The sequence below is a fragment of the Megalobrama amblycephala genome, linkage group LG2 (genome assembly GCF_018812025.1).
Source record: "Megalobrama amblycephala isolate DHTTF-2021 linkage group LG2, ASM1881202v1, whole genome shotgun sequence".
Classification (NCBI taxonomy): Eukaryota; Metazoa; Chordata; class Actinopteri; order Cypriniformes; family Xenocyprididae; genus Megalobrama; species Megalobrama amblycephala.
Window position 1 is genome coordinate 16,706,046 of NC_063045.1, and position 5,626 is coordinate 16,711,671.

The window sequence follows — 5,626 nt, forward strand, 5'->3', positions numbered from 1 at the left end:
CTATCTTAATATTATAAAGCAACAAAATACTTTTTTTGCACCAAAAAAACAAAACAAAATAAAGACTTTTCAACAATATCTGTATGGGCTGATTTCAAAACACTGCTTCATGAAGCTTCTGAGATTTATGAATCTTTTGTTTCGAATGAGTGATTCGGATCTCCTATCAAACGGCTAAACTGCTGAAATCACGTGACTTTGGCACTCCGATTCACTGATTTGATTCGTAAAGCTCTGAAGCAGTGTTTTGAAATCGGCCCATATAGATGTTGTTGAAAAGTCTTTATTTAGTTTTTTTGGCGCACAAAACGTATTCTTGTTGCTTTATAATATTAAGATAGAACCACTGAACTCGCATGAACTGATTTAAATATGTTTTTAGTACCAATAGAGACCTCACTGAGCCATCGGATTTCATCAACAATATCTTAATTTGTGTTCCGAAGATGAACGAAGGTCTTATGAGCGTGGGACGACATGAGGGTGAGTAATTAATGACAGAATTTTCATTTTTGGGTGAAGTAACCCTTTAACAACTTTGATTAACAAAATAACATTTTAGTGAAAATTTGTGTTATTAATATTTTTCACATTTAATATTTTCACTTTTTCTTTTACTGCTTCTTATAGCCAGAAGACATAAACAATATGAGTGTTAAAATAATATTTAAAAATTAATAACCTTAATAATCTTTTCTGTATAAAGTTTTATAACCAGTTTTATTAGCCATTACATTCAACACCGAACACAATATTTATTGTATTGTAATTAGGCCGGAACAGTCTTTGTAGTTTTCCCCATTCCATTTTCTTTCATGCTCCAGTCCAGATTTTCTTTTTTAGCTAAAAATAGACATCGTATTTGTCTAGAGCAAATTTAGTGAAATAAAATTGCATTTATTTCTCCATAAAAGTGTTATTTTTCCATGTATATATAGAGTAAATCATCTTGTAACCTATTTTTTAATTAAAGCAAAAGTAATCTCAATCTTTCCATCAAGGAATGATTGGTGTCTAACCTGCTGAAATGTTTGCTGACCTTTTCCTGAGGGACAAGCGACGGTAAGACTTTCTGTAGCACTCAGACCCATTTAGTCATCCTTTTTTGTCTGCTTCCTCTATCATCAAGGGTCACTATTGTGCCGGCTCAGGTACCGACTAATGCAGAGCAAATACTTCTACCTAACCATTAACACAGGGCCACTGTTTGAACAGCGCGACACACTGGAATGGCATTTATGATGGTGGGCTGTTTTGATAGGGAAGAATCTTCATCAATTAGCTCTCTACACTCTTCCCAGGGTAGATTGAGTGTGTGTGTGTGTGTGCTTGTGTGTTAGACAGAAAGAGATACAGTTTGCCCTGCGTTTAATGGCACTCTAACTTGAGAGCCGATCATTAACCCATTAGAATAACATGTCTCTGGCTGGGAGGTTCTTTGAGACGGGAAAGCCCTGGGAGATTTGCGTCATAGCGCTTACTGTAAACCTCCGAGACGCAGGGGAGATGTTGAGAGACATCATAATGTCTCGTGTTCGTCTCGGGACAGAGCCTTGCTCATTACGAGAGGTGTTAACAGCCGTAAGTTATGAACGTACAGTACATGCACTATAGGGAAATCCAAAGTTTTGTTTTTACTTTCCTAATGGTTTCAAAAACGGTTAACTATGATATATAATGGTTGATTTCATTGATTGTACTGTTAAAACTTGTGTGTTATTTGAGCTGTAAAGCTGTTAAAATCAACATTTTACAGTGGTAAATTTTCAATTGTGATTTTAATTCTCGTAATTGTGACTATATTTAATAGTTGAGACTTCAAATCTCAAACTTTGTTTCTTCTAATTGTACGTTTATTTCTCATAATTAAGATTTCTTTCAAATGTGACTTTTGTTTCTCAAAATTGCAACTTTATTTCCAATAATTGTGTCTTCGTTTCTTGTAATTGTGACATACTACCGTTCAAAACTTTAGGGTCAGTACGATTTTTTCCCCCAAAGAAACTGATACTGTAATAGTGCATTAAATTGATCAAAATTGACAATAAAGAGATTTATAATGTTACAAAAGATTTCTATTTCAAATGAATGCTGTCGAACTTTTTATTCATTTATTTTCAACATTGATAATAATAAGAAATGTTCGTAATCAGCATAAGTGTTGAACCCATTATATTCCTTTAATAGACCATTTTAGCTCACTTTAACATCTAATAACACACAGTTCAAGCAGATTAAATGATTTGAATCTCTTTTTAAACATTACGTGCCATGGAATATGTACTTGTAAACAAAAGATAGTCATTTTCCAATTGGCTCTGACAGAAACCTCAAATGCTTATTTAAAGTAAAGCATATCATGTTCTCAAGTCTTCATTCTGAAGAGCCACACTATTGACATCATGTCATTAAGGTCCGTGAGATTGTATTTGTTTTGGCTCAAGCGGGCAAAGCATTGCGTTGAAGATTGCTCTTATTTCTTCCTTCTCTGTACAGCCTCTTCTTCCTGTTTGGCAGCCGACCCGTTCGCCTGGATCTGGAAGATTTCCCGAATCAAACATGCGACTTCAATTTGGGCCAACGAAGAAAACAATCACATTTTCCCCTCCCTCAGATTCAGTTCCTGACAGCAGATTGAGATGTGGTCGCCACAAAGAAGTCTGGCTTTGACGGAAGTTTGGACGGAGTATTTCAGGGGTCCTGAATGTAAATTGGGCTTAAAGGGAGATGCTTGGCAGACTCGGGTAACCCGGTCCAAAACGTTGTATATTTTTGGAGCAGCGCGGCTGGTGGGAACAGATTGAGGTAACGTGAGGTGGACCACCCATGTCCGTTCTGTCCAAGAGAGCTGCACCGCCGTTAATTAGAGCCATTCTCCGAGGTGGATTCTGCGGCCGGGACACCTGTGAACTCAGAAGTGGGCCGTTGCACATGCAAAACGGCCCGAGTCATGTTTTGAGCACCAGTGGCCAATAAAAAATCACTTCCAGCTCCTGCAGACACCCAGAAATCGTCCACATATATTTCTGCACACCAAGAAAACCGTGCTGTTGACACATTACAGTGGCGTGAATATTTTAATAGTCCCTTCAAAGGTGCTCGTCACCCTAATGTGTGAAAATAAATGTTGTTCTTCACAAAATCCAGGCTTCCAGGTCTTCGTTCATGAAACATGAAATATTTTACTGGAATCCGACTGGATATAAATGGGAGTTCAATCTCTCTCCGCAGTGGTCTGGGGGCCTTTACAGGGACTTTGAGGTGTTTTGCCTCATGTGGATACCAATAAATCTGTCACCCGCAGAGATTCGTCTCCCGCCCTCTGTAGGGAACAAATTGTGGCGTTCGGGGAGGGTTGAGGGGGGAGAAGTGACCTGCCAAAGCGCTCCATTTATCACAGGGACAAAACGCTCCCAATTCTTTCTGCTGACCGCCAAGAACCTTCTGCGAAGCACATTCAGAAGATGCACGTTTTTGAATATTTTCATTGAATCAATACACCTATTTGCAAGTGACGTTAAAACATCTGGGTAGAAAGAAGTGGGGGAATGAGACTATTAAATTTCACATGTAGTTTTCAGATATAAGTAATCAAACTGAGAAGATGTAGGGCTTAATTTTAAAAACCCAACATGTCAAATTTACTCAAAAGTGGATTACGCAACCAGATACACGAATCAATGTCATCTTTTGTAACATTATAATCAATGATTAATTTAATGCATCCTTGCTGAATAAAGTATCAACTTCATAAAAAAAAGAAAAAAAAAAAGAAAATCGCATTGACTCCAAACTGAATGGTGGAGTATATGTCACAATTACAAGAAATTAAGGCACGGTTATTGGAAATGAAGTCACAATCGAAAGAAATGGTAATTATGAAATATAAAGTCACAATTACAAGTCGAAACTGTGAGACATAAAGTCTCAAGTATAAGTCACAATTACAAAAAAATAAAGTTGCGGAAACTTAAGACTTAATATCTTATTGTTCTTGCTTATCAGCATGCTACCATTGCAACTACAAATCCTAGTACTGAATGCAGGTAGTTAAGTCAACCTTTTTGGTGCATGTTATGCCATTTTCTGGTCTTTATAAGGATACTTATACAAACATTGTCTTAAAAGCATTGAATACATCAATGCAAAGTACAGTGCTTTTATACAAAATGATTCATTGAAATATGTTGCCAATCACAAAGACTGATATATAGAGCGTAGGCGGTCCCGAAAGCAACACAGCATATTTGTTCACTATTGACTCTCATTCAAATCAGCCGTTCTGACACATAAGTATTGACGTGTTCGTTTGGGTCAGCATATTACACCTGATGCAATATTCAATCACATTATTCATAGTACTGTCAGACATACCTTATTATGCATTCAACTGAATTATAAAGTAGCTGGACTGGTGATCAACGACAAATAAACAACAGCCGCAAGTTGGACTAAAGCAAACCCCGCTCTCATTGGTTGATGAGGGCGGGCTGCGTGTGCGCTAGCGAATTGCACATCTCGTAGGTTATGATTGATTGGCCATCCGCCAATGGCAGTCAATAAAGGGCGTATAAAGGAAATAAACAAAACTCATTCTCAATGGCAGGAATCTGGGAAGACAGATCATGGTAACAGCCAATAATAAATGGATCATGCTTCTATGTTTTTAAAACCCCTGGCAGATGTATTGAATGGGAAACCTTGTGTGGGAGAAAATAGACCTTTATTGATCAGAAACAAGCGGTGCGGGGAAAAAGACATGAAAGGAAAGGAATTGGAAGCAAGCTGCTAACACTGAGCAACCAAGGTTTTCTCATGCAAGGTGTATGCGGCGCCTGTAATCTTTTTATCTCGTAACCAACGCATTGATTTGAATTTTATATGAAAAGACCATCTTATACAATCCACTTCACATTGAGACTGATATCAATGTCGGGATAATGTGGAAAATGCCATGTATTTAGTTAGTTCAGTTGCAGACTAAATGAATCCGAACTTGTCTTCTCTTCTCGCCGGCGTGAATTCCCAAATAATCCCATTTTCTTTCCCTCCTCCTGAGAACGGCTGCACGCAAGCCGACCGATCTCGACCAAACCTCTGGTTCCGGCCCAAACGAAACATCCAGGTCCCGAATAAAAAGCTGGCTTGCGATGGTGTGGTCTCAAAATACTTTGTCTGTGGCCAGACAATTAAGGACTTAGGTGTGGCAGAAGGGAAGAATGTGGAAATCGGATCTTTGCAGAGAGCACGGCCCCACACCCTGTAGTCTTGGCTTCCTGCAAATGCCACATGCACCCGTACGGAGTAGCGAGACTCCATGAGGGTTGTCCTCCATTGTGTTCGGCTCTCTACTGAGAGATCTAAGGAGACCGGGGCCCGGCTCTTCCCCCTACATAACCCATGGGACACCAATGGGAACCTATCCATCAAAGGCAGTGACATTCGACCCGTGTTTTGGGAAGAGCTGCTTTCGGTCGCTCTGGATCCAGGCGTAGTTATATAATGTGGCGGAACCCTAAAATTTGGTTTGCATGTAAAATTTGTAACTTGGTAAAAGTGTAGTAAAAAGGTTGCAGACACGGCCGATGCCCTGATAACACTGGACAAGATAAATGGCTCCAAACAG

General features: G+C 39.0%; 1 long non-coding RNA gene across 3 annotated transcripts in view; it reads left to right on the plus strand.

The window, feature by feature from the left end:
* Window positions 1–3,142, plus strand: part of LOC125263842 — a 16,024-nt gene extending 12,882 nt beyond the window's left edge. For all 3 annotated transcript variants that reach the window (XR_007183911.1, XR_007183909.1, XR_007183910.1), the window contains exon 3: window positions 2,497–3,142. This is a non-coding gene — a long non-coding RNA (uncharacterized LOC125263842). The remainder of the gene's footprint in view (window positions 1–2,496) is intronic.
* Window positions 3,143–5,626: the final 2,484 nt, after the last annotated feature.